The 20,460-nt window shown below is 41.5% G+C and overlaps 1 protein-coding gene across 2 annotated transcripts in view; it reads right to left on the bottom strand.

The window, feature by feature from the left end:
- Positions 1–20,460, bottom strand: part of septin12 (septin 12) — a 152,837-nt gene that overhangs the window by 106,060 nt on the left and 26,317 nt on the right. The window contains exon 1 of one of the 2 annotated variants that reach the window (XM_084678314.1): positions 10,198–10,478. The exons of the other annotated variant lie outside the window; for it this stretch is intronic. The gene's annotated coding sequence lies outside the window, so the exon portion shown is untranslated. Of the gene's footprint in view, positions 1–10,197; positions 10,479–20,460 lie in introns of those variants that run through there. 2 annotated transcript variants of the gene reach the window in all.

The following is a 20,460-nucleotide window of genomic DNA, read 5'->3' as shown; positions in this document are numbered from 1 at the left end:
TCAAGATGCTTAGTAGTAGATAGATAGTAGATACGTTCAAACTAGGCTACGTTTGAATTTACGCACAGCTGGTGCAACCCAGTGCAGTACTACACTACTGCTGTGTTCGTCTTGGTAGCGATTGCGCTGATTGAATTTGATTTAACGTTCCGTTGTACAGTTTAGGTTTAAATACATTTATTTTCATGACAGATTGACAAAGTTTAGGGTGTGGCAGTATCAAACTATGCGTAAATTCTAACTGGAAAACTCCATACGCAACATTTTTCTCTGATTCATGAACACAGCGTATGCGACCGACATCACACGTTTGTCTTAATAGATTCCACTTCCAACATGTGATTGTGTGCACGGGAACAAGATCGTTGTCCACACCCCTTCAACCACGTGCTGTATCTAATCAACTGTCTAACTTTTTCTCTCAGAACAACCTGCTTGACCCCAACCAATCGGGCTTCAAGACCGGCCACTCCACAGAGACTGCCCTCCTTTCAGTCACCACTGCCCTCCAGTCTGCCAGAGCGGCTTCGAGGTCATCCGTCTTCATTCTGCTGGACCTTTCTGCAGCGTTTGACACGGTTAACCACCAGATCCTGCTCTACAGACTTTCTGAGATGGGCATCACTGATCTACAATCTACCCAGACGCTCCCATGTTACCCCGCTCCTCATCTCTCTCCACTGGCTACCCATCAACGCCCGTATCAGATTCAAGACCCTGGTACTGACCTTCCGAGCAGTGAACGGGACTGCACCCGTCTACATCAAGTCTCTCCTGCAACCTTACACCCCCACCCGTCACCTACGGTCTTCTTCAGACAACCGCCCGGTGGTCCCACCGCTCAAGACTGCCAGGTCCCAACACAAGCTCTTCTCCTGCCTGGCCCCCCAATGGTGGAACCAGCTCCCCACCTCCATCAGGGACACTGACTGTCTCCCCACCTTCAAGAAAAGGCTCAAGACGCACTTGTTCCAGGAGTACAACGGCACTTAAGAATGCTTGGCTGGACTTGTTAGTTAGTTTCCTCCAGGATCACAATGACTCTTATTAAGTGACTCATTGCTTTAGGTTAGATATAACGAAGCTAAGTCTTGTACTCGCTGTGAAATATTTTACTGTTGATTGTTCTTCTACAGGTACAGTCCTGCACTTTTGTGGTTCATGTTGTTTTAATTTGTAACTTGTATAACTGCATGCTCTTATGGGTCTTCCCTTTTGGCACTTGTTTAGCTTTTTCACAATGTATGCTTCATGTTTTGGCTACTTGCAATGTTTGGGACAATCTCGTTGTTATGATCAGTGACCTATGCTCTTTTGTAAAGCTCTCTCTTGGAAGTCGCTTTGGATAAAAGCGTCTGCTAAATGAATAAAGATAAATGTAAACCAGGGGCGGACTAGGGGGAAAAAGTGGCCCGGGAGTTAGTCAGACCGGCCCACTCAATACACGGTGCGCGGTCCTTTCAGTACACGGTGAGTTGCCCACTCAATGCATCGACGTATCGATCAGTGGCCTACTTGGAAAAATACCCATACACTTAACACGCTGCCCCCGCGACCCGATCCCCGGACAAGCGGCAGATGACGGACGGACGGACACTTAACATGATTTTGGATGATTCCAATGAAATTACATCATATACATATTTTCTTACGTTAACCTTTTCTGGGACCCTTTTAAATGTGCCTAAAAACGCCTAAACAGCATGCCCAAAGTAAATTGAAAGCTGTTCTTGAACCATTTGGAGTACATGCATGTAAATGGTCTCTTTTGAAAGCTGACACTCTGTGGTAATTTCCCCTGTTGTCAGGACCCCTTTCAGTCCTACTGGTGTTCAGTAATAGAAGCTTGAACACAAGGAAAGTGAAAGTTTATAATTCCGCCGAGATTTTGTTTTGCAAACAGAGGCCTGAAGAGGCCTAGAGATGGAAGGTATTAGCTGGAAGACAGAATTGGACCACAGGTTGAAGCCTTACCTAATTTAAATCAAAAGTCAAACATAATACCACAATATATTAATATTTGTCACATGTTTTTATAAGAGTACATCCAGGCGTTTTCTAAAAGGGGCTTTTGGAGACTCCAGAATGACCCTTGTAACCAATGTCAAATTCTTAGGATAAAAAGGTATAATTGTTATCTCTAATGAAAGGAGGTACTTAAAACTATCATATATAATAGCTAAATCCCACATTAGTATTACTGAAACACAAAAACTGAAGCATGAACACATTGGAGTGCATTATCTGATTCCCAGGATTGGCGCACAATGAACACTGATTCTGTCAACCATATAGCGCAATAGACTTTCATTTTGAAGGCTCCACCAAAACATAACAAATGGGTATCACCATTAACAGCTAGCGCTATGCTACAAGGCTAACTAGCCTATTTCAGAGCCAGTCAAAGCCAGTTGGAAATAATCGTTTAGAACGAGTGTGTGGGGGGCCCTCTCAAGCCTAGTTGGCTTTAGAGGGCTGTCAAGGGGGCATGGAAGCTCCTATTGGGTCAATCAAGATGTCAATCGAAAGGGCAGAGTATAGCGGCCATTTTAAGACTACCCCCGCGTTTGTACTCGCCCCACATCTCCTCCTATGAGCGATAGTGCGTGAGAGACTGAAATAAAAATAATTGGCGAAGGAAGAATGAAGCAACAAGATCGTGGCTATGTCCGGATATAATTCATTGTTTGTACAACTTCTCGACATGGTTAGATACTTTAGACTTTTGGGAATACGCAGATGAGGTTTTGATGGGTTGTGTGCATACCTGGAACATTCCGAAGTAATCGTTGGTAATAATTATAAGTAGTACCCTTTTTCTCTGACTTTGCCGAAGGAACGGTCACCGGACAAAGACGTTGACGGTACTTGCTGTTGCGAGTTGATCTTGAATTGGTTTATTTCAATGGAAGCATAAGAATCTGAGCTTTCCAATGATGTCTAACATGTGTAGCAGTCAAAAATATATATTTGTTCACATTTAGTGCATACTAACTGGGGGAGGAGAGGGCAGCGTTTCGGGCCCATGAAAATCTGGTTAATCAAAGAACAAAAGAAAAAGAGAAAATCACTCGCTGCTATTGATTAAATAACATATGTAGCTTTAATACGGATTAATGTAAAGTAAATAAAGTATATGTTTGACAAATGAGATCTCTGATGGTAGTCCTTGAAAAAAAACAAAATAGTGCTTGAAAGTCCTTGAAAGTACTGGAATTTTATTATACAGTATCTGTACGAACCCAGTGGTTGGGATGGTCCAAAATACCGGCCCACTTCCATCACCAACCGGGCCTCCCTCTGACATTGCCGGCACTTCCAACTATTTTCCATTTTACACAGCTTGAACACAATTTCCTGTAACACCATCTAAAATCACTGACTGACTTCTATATTCCTCTTCGCGATCTGTATTCACACTCATGGTGCCATGGTTTTAAAACATTCGGAAGTGTCTTCTGAAATGTATTCTTAAGGACTTCGGACGTTTCATACGGTACTGGCGCGCACTGGCTGAGAAGAAGCGGCTTTTTTCTCAGTGTTTGAGTCGTGTTTGTGCAAAGAATGCTGTTTCAGACAGCGCTTCTTCAGAACTGAATTGATCTATTCTTGATTCTACTCTTATCGTGCTTGAAAAACACTTAAATTAATTGAGAACATGGTCCTATGCTATAACCCAAACCAAAGAATGCCAGAAAAAAGGATGGTGCTTTAATTAAATTAGCAGGAGGGGGGTGGGCTGAGGCGTTAATTTTGAGCGAAAAGACTATATGTATATATTTTTTTTTTAAGAACACTTCAAAATTACTTTGTAAATTCATATATATTGTCTTTAAATAATTCAAGCACTTTTCAAGTACCTCGTCATTTATATGACTGTTTTCAAGGGTTTAAATTTCAAGTCAAATTCAAGCACTTTAAGCACCTTGTACAAACCCTGCAACCAGAGCTTGACATTAACATTTTTGCTCACCAGCCACTGTGGCTTGTGATTTTTTTAAATTAAACTGAGCAATTTCATTGCCAAAAATGAGATATATTACCAAATGTTCTAGCCTCTCTGGAGTAAATGTTAGACAAGCGTTCTTTCAACTTACCATCTCCGTCACGTGTGTTCGCGTGTCTATGTTGCTTACCTAGTAACGAACGTACGGTGGCCGAGACTGTTCCGTGTGTTTGCACATCTGTTACGATATGTGCTGGCGGCAGGAAACTTTACTCTGTGTGCCTGTGCCTCGTCCATTAATGTATACAACGTTAGCAGGACATCTTGGTTGGCGTTGCCTACTCAGCGTGAGAAATACGAGAAAGGTGTGGTGTGTGAGTGTATGATCTGGTTGAAATGCGTGTGTCACGGTCAATGTGTGAGGCTTGAGAACCCTGTTTTAGGTGTGTTTTGAGAAAACTACAATCAAAAAAATATAGGAAGAGAGATATATAGAATTTCCCCCGCCAAAGTGGCTAGTAAGAGTGACTGCTTTTTCTGCCACAGCCAAATTCTACCTGCATTTGGCGAGTGGGCGGGTGCTAATGTCAAGCCCTGATCCAAACCCCGTCGGCCCACCGGGGATTCCCCCGGTATCCCCGATGGCCAGTCCGCCCCTGCCTTCAATTCCCATATTTTACCTTACGTGGTGTTTGAAATGCCCATATTTTGTCAGGTTTCTCAGTAAACTAATTTAATTAACCTATTGTGAACAATGAATAATTCTTAATGCGTGAAATAGGAGGAGAATTAGTTTGGTGTTCTTCGGCTAGCAGTTATTTGAACGTTGACGGAGTAAAAATGTTTTCGATTTACAAAAAAATTATTAATCAACCCACGGTGCCTTTATTGTAACATGGGTACGGTCGATAGCACTGAAACTACATTTTGTTGCAAATTGCACTTTGATGTTGGCCTGGTCAACCGCAGTGTAAGGGGAGGATGTACATTGGGGACATGTGGATCCCACACCTCGGGCGTCACACGACTGAGTGGCTTTCCCCCGACCTGTCTGCTGGCTCCTAGTTGCTGATACCTTTTACAGTCGATTTGCTTGACTTTTGTTGGGCATTCCAACACAGGGCCCAGCTCACTCAGGACAGAGATCCAAAAGAATGATAAATCGTTATAGATATCCGAGAGACAATCAGTCATCATTGTGGGCCAAGAAATCCTCACAAACTCCCGCTCGCCTTAATCTCCCATTGACGATGTCCTTCATAAGCGCAGCAATTGTGCACCGATAGTATAGGACAAATACATGGAGGGAAAAAAATGTGTATCCCCTGGCGATTTTGTACGTTTGCTCAATGACAAAGAAATGATCAGTCTATCATTTTAATGGTAGGTTTATTTGAACAGTGAGAGACAGAATAACAACAAAACAATCCAGAAAACGCATGTCAAAATTCTTATCAATTAATTTAGATTTTAATGAGTGAAATAAGTATTTGACCTCCTCTCACTCAGAAAGATTTCAACCTCCCAGGTGTCTTTTATACAGGTAACGAGCTGAGATTAGGCGCACAGCTCAGCTCGTATAAAAGACACCATCACAGAAGCAATTAATCAGATTCCAAACCCTCCACCATGGCCAACACAAAAGCTGTCCAAGGATGTCAGGGACAAGACTGTAGACCTACACAAGGCTGGAATGGGCTAAAAGACCATCACCAAGCAGCTTTGTGAAAAGGTGACAACAGTTGGTGCAATTATTCGCAAATGAAAGAAACACAAAAGAACTGTATCTCCCTCGGTCTGGCGCTGCATGCAAGATCTCACCTTGTGGAGTTGCAATGATCATGAGAAGGGGTGAGGGATCAGGCCAGAACTACACAAAGGGATCTTGTCAATGATCTCAAGGCAGCTGGGACCATGATCACCAAGAAAACAATTGGTAACACTACACCATGGACTGAAATCCTGCAGCGCCCGCAAGGACCTCTTGCTCAAGAAAGCGTGTGCACAGGCCCGTCTGAAGTTTGCCAACAAACATCTGAATGATTCAGAGGAGAAGCTGGGTAAAAGTGTTGACCCCAAGAACACCATCCCCACTGCCAACACAGAGGTGGAAACATGCTTTTGGGGTGTTTTTCTGCTAGGGGACAGGACAACTTAACAGCAACAAAAGGACGATGGACCGGGCCATGTACCGTCAAATCTTGGGTGAAACCCTTCTTCCCTCAACCAGGGCATTGAAAATGGGTTGTAGATGGGTATTCCAGCATGACTATGACCCAAAACACATGGCCAAGGCAACAAAGGAGTGGCTTAAGAAGAAGCACATTAAGGTCCTGGAGTGGCCTAGTCAGTCTCCATATCTTAATCCCATAAAAAATCTGTGGCGGGAGCTGAAGGTTCGAGTTGCCAAACGTCAGCCTCGAAACCTTAATGACTTAAAGAATATCTGCAAAGAGGAGTGGGACAAAATCCCTCCTGATATGTTTGCAAACCTGGTGGCAAACTACAAGAAATGTCTGACCTCTCTGATTGCCAACATGTTTTTTTCTGGATAGTCATTTTGTTATTGTCTCTCACTGTTCAAAAAAACTACCATTAAAATTCTAAAAATCAGCAGGGGGGGTCAAATAATCTTTCTTCACTGACTGAATATCACATTTAGCATAAGTCATTTGTGGCCCACATTCAAAGGTTTTCTTTTTGGCTAAATAGGCTAAAGCAAGATGATTGGCATAATTTATAGATATACAATTTACTCCCATTGTAGATCAAGTAAAACTAGAGAGGGTACAATTTCTAGGGAAATTGTAGAGGGTGCTTGCTTGCGTCGGTTGCAGATGGGTCAGTTTATTATCTTTATTAACTGCAAAAACGTAAATAAGGAGTTTTAAATATTTCCAACGCTCCCACCAGAGTGAGTTATTTTTCCGAAACAGAAGTTTACCCCTTCCTCTTAGTTTTGCACTTAACTGTGAGCGCTAATGGTGTTCCGATACTCTTTTTGAGCTTGGGGTAGAGCTAAGACGAAGGGGTATACACCCCTTAAAACCAAGTAAGATCGGGAGCTTACTTGAAACCTAGGGTTATGTGAATACTGCGCAACCGGCAACAATGGCGGCAAGATCATCCAGAGAGTCCGATAAATGTAATATTTTCAGCTTAATTGCTTAATTAAAAAATTGACAGTCTTGTTTTGTGGTATACACAGTCCTGTACATATAATATATTTGCAACCATTTTCCTAATTAAAACGTTTCCAAAAATCGCTAGTTTGCTACGCTAATGTTACAGTGCTGATTTGCACAACAGTCCCGCGTTTTTCTGACTAGCATGTCTACCAATTTTAAGTAAACTCCATTAGCAGCGAATTTCGTTTAATATCAGTGCATAACACTACTTGCTATGGAGATATCGGTTTTACTGGAATATTCTTCATGACATTGTCATCACACTCGTGCAAAGGTAGGATCTCACACTTGGAAATGTTTAGCTTAAGACCTGAGGCACTTGAGAATTGTTCAACCAAAGTCAAAGCGCAAGACAACTGATCTTTGTCTTGCATAAACAAAATTGTGTCATCTGCCAGTTGTGCAATCTTTATTTCTCTGTCAAAAATATGTATACCTTTAAATTCCAGATCATGGATTACACTTAATGCTAGCAATTCTGTGACCAGGAGAAATAAGAAGGGAGAAACTGGGCAGCCTTGTCTTATTCCACGGTTGATTTCAAATCTATTAGTCGTATTTTGGTCAATTATCACAGAACTATTTATATCCTTATGAAGCATTTCAATAATATTTATAAAATAATCGCCAAAACCAAATAACTTAAGAGTCTTCAAAAGAAATGCATGTTCAATAGTGTCAAAGGCCTTGTAGAAGTCTAGAAAAAGGAGAAGAGCCTGTGACTGCACTGCATCAGCATAGTCTAGAAGATCAAGCACCAGTCTTATATTGTTTGTTATGACGATTTTTCATAAAGCCAGACTGTGTTTCTGATATGATATCACCAAGGCCAGTTTTAAGTCTATTTGCATATACTAAGGCTAATATCAACCTTTAACAATGAAATTGGATGCCAGTTGTCAATACAATGTGCGTCTTTACCCGGTTTAGGGATGAGTGAAATAATTCCTTGTTTCATAGTAGTAGTCATCTCCTTTTGCTCCACACATTCTTTATACATACAAATCAAAGGATCCTGAATATATTCCCCAAAATGCACATAAAATTCCACTGAAAGCCCGTCAATCCCAGGAGCTCTCCCCTTTTTCATGGAATGGAGAGCTTTCCCTATTTCAGCAACTGTTATATCAGAATCACAAACTGCTTTGTAAGTGTCATTGATTATCGGAATATTCTTACGTATTTTCTCAATGAACACGCTGCAGTAACTGGGATGAAACTGAGAAGAGTACAGACCTTTGTAAAAATCTGCAACAAATTCTGTAATTAATATAGGGTCATTAGATTTGGTACCATTTATATTGAGAGAAGTCAGGGCTTTTCTTTGGCCATTCCTCTTCTCCAGTGCAAAAAAATAACCAGAGTTCTTCTCCCCCTCCACTAACCATTTGGCCCTAGATCTTATAAAGGCCCCTTTAGCTAAATCCAAGTACAACTCGTCAAGTTGCAAACTGATGTTTTTAATTTCTACCTTTTCTTCATCAGTAATATTCTCCTTAGACAACTCATTTATTCTTTGACGTAATTTTGTCTCTAATTGATTTCTAGTGGCTTTAATAATTGTACACCTCTTAATGGCAAAATATCGTGTTTTGTATTTAAAGAACTCCCATTTTTGTTTACATCCCTCACTTAAGTCAGAGAATAATTCAGTTATCAGGTCTTTAATACTATTGTTAAAGTGTTCATCTTTTAGTAAGTTATTGTTCATCTTCCAATAGCCTCATAATAATGGCGTGTCCTGCTGGCAGCCCAGTTTAATTGTTATCAACTTATGATCAGACAGTGGTGCAAATGAATGTAAGACTTCCTTAACAAAATGAATAGCGGATTGGGAAATCAAAAAAAGATCAATTCTCGATTTAAGTGTTGAGTTTTTGTTCGACCAGGTGAAGTCCATTAGATCAGGGTTAAAAAAATGCCACATGTTTACCAAAGAAAGAGCAGAACACAAGGATAAAATCAAATTATTTGCCAAAGGACCCTGACTCAATCTAGGGGGGAATCTATCAACACTTGAATCGACACATTCGTTGAAGTCACCCCCAAAGACCACACAAGAATCACTATATTTGTCAAGAAGTATTTTGGTATTATTCGATATCTGGACAAATAAAGTTTTGTTGGACAAATGTGAGTTATATCCATAAACATTACATACAATAAAAATGCCATTGTCTTGTTTTGTCTTGTTTTATAACTATCATCACCCATCTTCCTTCAGAGGATTTCACTGTTTCTAACACTTCACCTTTGAATTTGTGTAAAAGTATAGCAACCCCTGCTGAGTTATTACTTCCATGACTATAATGTATAGTATTCCCCCATTGTGATCTCCAAAATTTGACATCCAATTCAGTTGAGTGAGTTTCTTGGAGCATTACAATGTCTGCCTCGCTTCTTTTACAAAATAAAAATAAAGCTTTCCTCTTCACAGTATCACGCATTCCTCTTACATTTAAAGACAAAATAGACAAAGACTTAAAAACATAATCCATAACAGTGAAAGATAACAGCTAACACTTAACAAGAACTTAACACTTAACAAGAACTTTGAAATCTTACAAACTCACCTATAAAGAAGAGGTGGATAACAACTATCATTTTTTGTAACACAGTGCGAGGATGTCATTAGACACAGTGCAAGGATGTCATTAGACTTAAAAAAAATTGATTCTTAACGAGTAAAGATAGAAAATTCCAATGCACCATTGTAAAATGAAATAACTGCTTCAAAAATCTGGAATCTCTGGTATAAAAGGCTGTTTCCTTTAAATTTCCCTTACACAGTCAATGGATGTTATATAAAAAAGGGTAAAAAAAAAGGTAAAAAAGGAGCTTAGCAAAACCATTATGAATTTAACTTGAGTCCTCGTGAAGATATCACAGAAGTTGTAAAGAAAAAAAAAAAAATCAAGTTCACTTCTATGAGTTCGTTTTCACAGTAAAAGTAACCTAGGGATTCATTTACAGCATTTGTATTTGTTTCTTATCCGACATCTGAGAAGTCGTATTTCTTCCCATCAATAAGGGCAAATTAGCTCTTAAAAGACACTTTCTTACCCTCCTCTCGTGCCTTCTTGACTAATGGCCAGAGCCTTTCCCATGCGGCTCTGTCCTCGGGAGACAGAGGTTCCGTGATGGTCAGATGTTTAGCCTGAAGATACTTGGACTTCCTAACGGCATGCCAAACCGCGTCTCGAACTCGTCGCACTGCGAAGAGGATGATGATTGATCTGTTCTTCCTTTGTTGTTTAGGTCCAAGACGATGAACAATGTCAACTCCTGCATGAAGACTGTCACAGACGTCGGGCGCCACCTGTTGTAGAATGTCGATGACTCTCGTTCTCACGTTCTCCCCATCAGATTCTTCCTAACCGTGAAGTTTCAAAAAACATTTCCAGCTATAGCGGCGGGATTCATTCAAGGTTGTTTTTAGAGTGCCGTTTTCCGCTTTCAAATGTTGAATCTCGCTTTGCATTTGGTGCAAATTTTTCTCTGGAGGTAGCCTGAGTTGTCTTCTCAATTTTGGAGATCTTATGGAAGGTTGCATCATGCTTGGCAGATAGTTCCCGGATAGCAGCCATAACATCCTAAATACTTTCATTAGTACTAGCCATAGCTGTTCCCGTTTCCTCACGTTTCGCTTTCTTACTAAATGGTTTTGTTGGGGTGTCTGGCTCGGTTACTTCAGTTACGTTGTCAAAAGATGGACTCGAATCGAACCAAACTTTAGCGTCATCTTCACCTGAGTCCACAGGAGAATGTACAGCACTGGAGCTAGCACTAGCTGCCAGTGTCATATCTAGGGGATCCTGCAGCATGTTATCCTTCTGCTTAATTTTTTCTTAAATTTTCTGCCCCTACAATCAAATCAAAGTGTCTTTAATTAAATAAATATAAACACACAGTTTGTGTTTTCTCAAAATTATGATTCAATTATAAGTTGTTATACCACTTCAGTGGAAGTTTCTCTACGAGCTCGGGTTTACATATCTAACCGCGACAACGCCATTTGTGCCCCCCGCCCTCCTCAGCGGTCAATACGGCTCCGTGCCCTCTGACGTCATCTGCAAAATGAGCGACGAGTCAGCTGCTGAGTTTTACTATCCAGATGATGCTGAAAAGATTTGTCATCAAAAGTGAGGATGAGGACTAGACTCTTTTAATCACTTGTGTCGTTATTTTGTGTTGAAATTAAAGCCATTTTAGCAGAACCATGTTGTCCGCTTTCTATCAAAAGTAATGAGTTGCTAGGCAACACATGAAACACAGCGTGAGAAGACTTGAGAGCTTGCTACAATTAGCCTAGATCTAGGCTCGAGGTACCATTTATTTTTGTTTACAAAATGAAAAGAAGCTAAAAATGCCATATAATAAACTACTTACTAACCTCGACCGTTCGGTCATGCCGGTAAATATCAAACCTCGGCTTTGCCGTTCCAGCTTCAGTTTGATATTTCCCGGCATGACCTCACTCTCGGTTAGTAAGTAGTTAATAATATTATATATATATATATATATATATATATATATATATATATATATATATATATATATAATATAAGACTTTGAATATATCATCATCTACAGTGCATCAGACGTGAAAATCCCTCACCTTTCGGCGAAAATCACCGTTTTGAAACCAAAATAGGTGACTGACGTGAATCGTGTAGATTCGATGAGAAATTGTTTTGGTAGGTCTATTCATATTCAGTGAAATGCGAACAGGTGCGCGTGTCAGAAGGCAGCGCGAGTGCATGGAAATATTAACGCAAAGGTCCTTGCATCACCAGTGCGGACCACCATCAGAAGCTGAAAGCACTCCTGGCCTCAGCGATTTACTTGACTGAATTTGGTGAATGATGGTTTCAATCATTTTTATGTTTTCTGGTATATTTAAGTTTAGTTATTCAGGAGCTCTGTTGACATAGACTTAGCTAACGTTAGCTACAGCTTGATGAATTGAGTCATTGAACACAGCAGAAGAGAACGCAACGTTAGCCAGCTAGCTAAAGCTCCAGTGGAAAATTCCAAATGAACGTATGCAGCCCTTAGTGCCGCTTACACACAACAGTGACACTGACAGAAAAGCTCATTTGAGACAATATAAAGATGGAAAACCAGGCTAAGAAACGTAAACGTAATTACTTTCACAAGACAACGTATTACCAATTGGACAAACGGCTATGTTTGTTTCAAGCTCCAAAAACCGCTTCGCTCGCAGTAAACCATGGAAGTCCCTAACTAGCATCACATCAGACAGAATTTGCATGCATTAGCAAGGCGCTCGGTGTGGTGGCGTATACGGGACCGGTTCTGGTTGGCCGGTCTGGATCAAAGTCCAGCGCCTATTTTTACTTCCAGTCCGTTCCTGCCGTTCTATCAATAAGCAGACCTGCCAACCTGTTCGCAATTTGTGTAGCGGATACGCATTTTGACTTCAAAACACGCTGGTACTTGTATTGGCTGTCAATCATGATGGAAGAGTAGACAAGTTAAGTTACAGCATGTCCACCATCTTTTGGGGGGGGTTATGCATTAAGCCATTTGTGGTGCCCTTACCACATTGTGCCTCATATACTGTAAATGTTAGACCCAGTGACAGGCTGGCATGAAATGGCTTGCATAATACTTAGTAAGGAGGCCATAATAATTTTTTGACTCATGGCTTAAGTTACGTTTCTCCAGTTCTCCCCAGGTTGGCAAAAAAAGTATCTCAAAATGCATCAGATTGATGCTTTAAAATATTTTTTAAAAATTCTTATGGGGTAGCATGCACCCGGACCCCCTTAGAGGGGTAATAGCCTTCTCACCTTTTTCACCCCTGACCCGTTTTCATGCCTGGTACATAATATAATACAATTATTTTGAGAATCTGGAGAAATCTCTGTGTAAGGGACAAGGTGGAAAATAAATTCTGCATGCCTGTGATCTTCAGGCACTCAGGAGAAACTGCATAAAAACAGGCATGATTCTGTAATGGAAATCATTGCATGCGCTCAGAGACACTCAAAAATAACTCATTGTCTGTGAACACAGTTTGCCGTGCCATCCACAAATGCAGGTTAAAGCTCTATCATGCAAACAAGAACCCACATGTGAACATGATTCGGGCGGAGCTGGTTCCTGCAGGATACGTCACTAGCATCTCGTCATATCACGCAGTCGGGGCACACCTTCTTTAGAAGGGCGGGGTATTAAACCAGAATATCACTGCACTGCATTACTTAGTGGACACAGGATGCTCAGCGTTTCAATCCGGCTGTTTCTTGTTTCATTCACTATGTCCAATTGGTCTTGTTCTAAGGTAGAAGGGCATGCTTCTAATGGATTGCGTCTCATTGGATTGGGATGGAAGTAGTGATGGCGTGGAAATCCCTTCGGCCGATGGGTTCAAACCTTGCCCCAGCTCTCGCCTGGCGCTGAGGCAGCCTGTTCCAATCGAGGAATGGCCTATTAGTCACCTTCTGGCCGGATTTTATACTAAGGAACTTACTCCTCCAGTCATGCTGTCGCACGAGGATCTGTTCCTGCGTTTTGTGGATGTGTGAGAGAAGGAGCCGGTGGATTCCGTCCCCCGCAAAACGGTTGCTCGAGTAGCCAAAAAGACCAGGGGCCTCATGTATAAAGGATTTCGCAGCTTTCACACCAGAAGATGGCGTACGGCCAAAACTCAAAGTACCTACGCACAGAAATATTCACATGTATAAAACCGGTCGTACCCCAGGGGCCTGTACTACGAATCAAGATTTGGCGTTAGCGAGGTAACTTCAGGTTCAACCCAGGGTTTTCTGTACTACGACGGTGGATTACTTGTTACCGGGGTAGATCGCCATGGTAACATATGCTGAACGGCTAACCTGGTCGGGAGCAGGATAAGTTGGAGATCAGAGATCAACCGGTATGAAAACCCCGCCCATTAACTAATTCTTGACGATAATGTCGTCACCGTTCATAGTAGATCCTGTGCAGCTTGGTGCGCTGATACTGTAGTGAGAGGTGCGTTCAGAAGAGCCAGAACATTTAGAGACCGACAAAACCCTTTTGCATTCCCTCATGAGTATCTTTCTGAAAGATATAGATTCTTAGCAGAGGAAATTACGTATATTGCCAGCTTCTTGAGCCGTATGTTGCCAATGCGACGCATTGAAGCTGTGCACTCAGTCCCACAGACTGAATGCATAGCGTTTCGTTATTTAGCTATGGGTAGCTAGTTTTATAGTGTGGGTGATGCGGAGAACCTGAGCAAGAACACGGTCTGCCGCGCAATTTTGAACGGATTTTATGATGAAAAATATATATCCAAAGTGCCCTTTGTAAAAACTTTGGACTCCTAATATGTTGACAAAATGAAAGGAGGTTTTTCACTCAATGTTCTGATTTCTGTTCTGGAAATGTATGCAAATAATATCATATTTTACAACGTCATCATTTGCTCATTTAAACATAGGCCTACATTTACAGGAAACTAGTAATGAAAACATTATTTGACATACTATTAGTTATCAACTTGGGAGGTTTCATGTTGTATGTTATCCCTATTCACTGTGTCTCCCCTTAACCCTTTTGTCTTTGGGTTGCTTTGACCCATTTTCTAATCATTTCCATATCAGAAATTGGGGTTTCTTTCAACCAAAACCTTTCAAACCAAAAAGAACAATGGGTATCTGTACAAAGCTCTTCACAAGTGATACATAAATGATCATTTCACTATACTTTCATTGATTTTTGATGTTTCATTCACTTTTATAGCATTTTTCAAAAATAATAAATAGGACATTGAAAGAGAGAAGTGGTGAAAACCCCCACAAAAGATTCAAAAGGCACAACAAAAAAAGCCACAAAAAGGTATAAAAATATCAAAACGTAGACAAAAGTTTAACAAATACATCCTCATGTGTTCTCCCTCCCCTAGGAACGGGAAAAATATGTCAGTGTAACTAAGTTTAGTGTCGTTCAGTCATGTACGATCTCTTCTCATATTCCAGTTTTTCTGTCTCCATCCTTGTTTTTTTAATTAAAAACCTTATAATCGAGCTCCAGGGTTCTTTTATACAGGGCTCTCACACTGTTTGCTCCAACCTGAAACAAATGTAGAACATTGTCCCTTTGCAAGGCACACTTGGAGAAAGTTGAAGGTGTCCATTTGACTACTGTGGTTTTTTGCTTATACCTTGTGTCTTTGTCTTGGCCTTGAAGTGGAGGCCCTAGGCTCAGGGGGAGGAAGAAGTTCCTCTTCCTGCTGAGTTCAACACCATAGAAATGTAATCAATTGAGTCATATTTGAAATGAGCACTTTAAGGACTTGTGTCTTATGTTGAGACCACCACAATTAGTAAGTCATTACAGACACTTCAATCACAGTCACACGTTCACACACTCTCACCATCTGTGTTGCAAGTGGTAAATAAAACTCAAAGGTGTACCCCCAAAATGAGCAGGCAGACACAGTTTCCTGATCATCTAGGACCTCCACTTGAGAAAGTAAATATTTCATCTATATTCAGCAACCACATATGGCATACATACTGGCGTATGACTATTAGTTTCACTGTTACCTCTGTATGGCACAGTGGGACGACAGTGGGTGGTGGCAGCAACACCACTGTATTTCCTGTCACTGCAGAGAACAGTAATACATTTCACTCCTACAATATTCATAAATAATTGTTGAATGAACATGGTCACATAGATTACTTGAAACATACATATGCCTGGGCTTCCAACCTGCTGCCACCAGTTGCCAAATTTTTCTTCCTGTTGGCTGCAGGCAATTTCATTGTTCTGTAGGCCTTTTGTAGCTATACAATATCCTACAAAAGGGACTAATTCAGGCAATTCAGCCTTGTACTTGTTGGCCTTAAAATATGTGCAAGTATTGCCTACTGCTACTCACTGTTTTGAATTATGGTTTTATATTTATTTAGCATTTGCTCCCACAATCGTTTGCCACTGCAGGGTTGCAACTAAAATAATACAGCAACAAAAGTTTAACGTTGTGGAATGCACCCGTGTAATTATGGTCACATCTTCAATAAGTCATGTAGCTTACGCATTTACAGCGTATGCTATTTTTTTCCAGCTTGGCAGCAGCGACTTTGTTGAAATTTGCCTGTATTATGGCTGTATTCCTGATACGCTTGTATTACAATATTTCACGCAGGAGGAGTAGACTAAGTTTGTAAGATTGTCTGCTCCTCCTCCGTGAATTATGCGGCTCTTGTTTCGTCCATGTTTGCGATTCGACATACGGTTCAAACACCGCCCCTTTATGTTAACGCGCACGTCTCTAGATTGGAAAGATCTGGGTTGAGTTAGAGAGTTGATAACCGCCGTCGTAGTACCGCTTATCGTGACTGCAATTGTTAGGCTTCGCGTAGCCGGGTAACTGAAAGTAATCCAGAGCATGTTGATTGCGCACCTTTCCTTTATAAATCACAATCAACGTGAGATTGACCACACGTGAACGAGCCACTGACCCCGCCTTGCCTCTTCCCATAAATGAATATGCATATGGCCTATAAATGAGCTCCTGAGGTCATTTCTTTGTTTGAATTACCGTATTTCTTCGAATAAACAACGCCCTCGAATAAACGCCGCACCAAAAATTAACATTATTTAATAAACACCGCAGCGTTTATTCAAAGAAATACGGTGACTGTGAGATCGAGGTTCTGACAACAGAGGTGGAGGCGAGAAAACGTGTCCTGTTTGCCAGCCTGTCATCAGGTATTAGCGACAAAAGAAAGTTGGCGGAATGGAAAACTTTCACTATTTGCGCCCTTTCTTGTTTTTAACCTGTAGCACTTTGAGATTTAGCTAAATGTAAAGTGCATTACAAATAAAATCATTAGGATTCCTCCGTAAGGAGGAATCTGTTGTTTGTGGTGGCCTATTGTTATTGGTGGCCAAGCCACTTAAGTGTTTCTACCTATCTTTACTATTATTAGGGGCCAAGCAGTGAAGCTGCGAGGCACCTATTGTAATAGTTAAATTTATTATTATTATTAGGGGCCAAGCAGCGAAGCTGATTGTATTTTTTGTAGCTAATTTTATAGTTCAATTTTACACGAAAAAACAGAAAGAGGGAAATGTTATGACGATATGACTATTGTGAAAACAGCCAGGTGGTGAGATTTTAATATAGGTTTCTGTAAAAACGTTGATTTGTTTGCTACATGAGAGCCTGTCAGCCTCCATTGACGATTGCGGCAGCAACAAGTCAACAGTGTTGACACTCAGTCAACTGTCGATCTGCGTCTGGTGAGTATTTTCTTAATTTCGTACCAGGGTCAATTCTACATCTAAATGGACAGCAGTGTTTTAAAGATATGGCGATTGCAAAGACAGCCAGCGGGTCTGCATAGTTTGTTATTTGTGTAAAACTTGGAATTTGAGTGAGACTGCATCTTGTTTTGACGTTAGCCACATACTCTGATCACCCACTGGCAGTGTAGTAGGCTAAAGTAATGTCTTCAACGCCACAACTATGGCTAAACTTTATGTCTTATTACTCGGCTGTTCTTAATGCTGTAGAATGCTCCATTCACTTGAATGGGGCTTCCCAACGTTCTGCGGTGAACATTTCTCATATTTGACCATTTCTATGCATAGTTGACCACTGTCAAGGGAAGCAAACTATTTCTCTGCTGATCAACAATACGAATGGTAGCAAATACATTGTAAAAAGACACACTGGGTTTAGTAATTTTTGTTGGCAAGTAGCCGTGTAATAAGCGGGATAATGTATAGAACGCCCGTCATTATCTGGGAAATAAGCCCCTTCATGGCGAAACAAAACTGGCAAAAACGCTGCTTTGCGTCGTGCGTAACAACTCTCATTACCTGTTCTAAAATCAGCGCAAACCACGGCCTCTTGGGGCTTATTGCTTAATTATCCCTTACAAAAGAAACGTTTTAATTTCCTGCGCTTTCAAACAATCAGTGGAATGTGGATAGCAACGGCAGCTAGCTTGCCTCTAGCAAACTGCGTTTGAATTAGCTATGTCCCCCTAAATTAATATCAAACTTATTAACGTTTTGGGGGACTTTTTTTTCAGTTAGCAGACGGTACTATTTGAATCACAATTCCATCTGAAATACTGCCAGTGACACGTGTCCATTTCAGGTTTTTTTTAACGCTCTGCACCGCTTGCCTTCCCACAGTGCTCCACGCCCGGGGGCGTGTTAGATACAGAGAAGTTAATACAGAGTTGTAGTTCTCTAAGGTCACTGTTGTAGTTTTTGTAAAACGGTGTCATGGACAAGTGTGCAGACTTGGGTTCATGTACTTACAATATCGATCATTATTGATATAAATATAAGTGCTCCTGTCTCGATCAAAATACAGCTTTTACACTGCATGATGCAAGGAATCAGATACGGTGACTAGATGTTGCATGATCTTGTCAACTAGGCTATGGGCACAGTACTGTACAGCACTTCAGTAACATTCGCTCGGTTATGGCCACTACACATTTACTAACTGCCAAGCAGCATTTCAACTTTGAATGTCAATCATGTGCCGGGTAAACTAGACTACTGTAGCTAAACTAGTACAGTATGCAGCTAGCACAGAAGAAAGTTAGAGCTCGGTTGCGTACTGTAGCTAGCTAAAGTGACAAGACTGAATTTAACACACCAGGGACACCGACAACCTTGGCAACCCTGCGCCAGGTATACATTTTTTGTTAACGTCTCTTTAATTGTACAGAGGAGTATAAAACAAGACTGAGTGTGTAGACACACATACAATGAGTTGCTCTTCCATCTTCAAATTGTCAAACCTCGAAATGTTTACCATGACAAACAGTTGCTATGTTACAAGAAACCAACCCGATTGGCCAACGCTAGCGTTTTCACGCTCCTCATTTACATAAAGTTGAGAAAATCCAACTTTCGACGCCCCGCTCGCCTTCCCACAATACCCTACGCGAGCGTCGACGCCCCGCTTGCCTTCCCACAATGCCCTACACCAGCGTCAATGCCCGGTTTCATTGAAAATGGATTGGAAGCCGACGCTCCACGCTGCTCCGCTCCGCTCCACTGTAGTGGACACGCACCGTAACAGTAGCTTGTTTCAAAGGGTGTTCTTAGTGAATTATGCAATATGAGTAGGTTAAATGCTTGTAATATCACTAGAAGTGAAAACTGACACACCTGCAACTAAAGCAAGCAAGCACACCCTAGAATTTCCCCAGAAATTGTACCCTCTCTAGTTGGTGGCCAAGCGGCGAAGCCACTTAAGTGTTTCTACCTTTTTAGGGGCCAAGCAGCGAAGCTCCGAGGCACCTATTGGAATTGGTAGTATTATTAGGATTCTTCCGTCAGGAGGAAAACAAGCGGAGCTGGTTCATGCAGGGGGACGCGAGACATAGCGCCTCATTGGCAGCGTGTCACTGACAGCGCGTCATATCACGCAGTAGGGGCACACCTTCTTAGCAAGGCGGGCTATTTAATCAAGATATCGCTGCACTCTGCTTTGCTAGTGCGACACAGGGTGCTTTCTGTTTAATCTGCTGATTGTGTCTTCGGGTAAGGTTGTTATTTGGCGGATTCCGCTGTGTGGGGCTGAATCTTTGGGAACACTTGGTCTAATGTGGGTATGTGGCCGACTGGCCGTGATTCTGCGGGACAACGTGGGTTATGTCTGTCTGCGTGTAGCACTGCGTTTTCGCAGGATCTAACCTGCATGTCTATATGGTCATTGACTCTGGACTGGTCCGTGTTGGATCTGGAGTGGTTGGCCGTGCATTGCTGGGCTCGGTAGGTTGGCGTGTTCTGGTGCGGGCGTTTCCCGTGGTCTACTGGGCTGTGCCTCGGCCTATCCGTCGTTTGTTTTGGGGATGTCTCGTTGTTATGGTCGTGACCTAACACTAAAGCTCTCTTGGAAGTCGCTTTGGATAAGTGTCTGCTACATGAATGAATGTAATGCAATGCAACGGTTTTTATCATAAAATCAGATTAAACTTATGGTTGGGTAAATGTCTGCTCAATGTCACTAGTGTGTACTGCAAATGTCTTCTCAGGAGCCCAACGTGTCGCTAGGGCTATCAAGGATCCGGCAGGGGTATCTGTGGGCCGTGATTGGTCTGCGGTTCCTTTAGTCGGTGGCACATCTACCAATACATATCTGAGGCAGTGGCGGCTGCTGATTTTCGAATAGGGGAAGCTCATTTTCAGCCTATATCCTACGTATTCATTTATTTATTTAACTAGTTCAGCCCTACAACAATAGTCTGGCCTACTGAATGAATGAATACATGAACGAACGAGCTAACGAAGAAACATTAACTCAAAGGGAATGTGGGAATTAGGTAAACT

The sequence above is a fragment of the Hypomesus nipponensis genome, chromosome 17 (genome assembly GCF_054491055.1).
Source record: "Hypomesus nipponensis isolate SF chromosome 17, ASM5449105v1, whole genome shotgun sequence".
Taxonomy (NCBI): domain Eukaryota; kingdom Metazoa; phylum Chordata; class Actinopteri; order Osmeriformes; family Osmeridae; genus Hypomesus; species Hypomesus nipponensis.
This window is presented reverse-complemented; position numbering and strand designations above follow the sequence as displayed.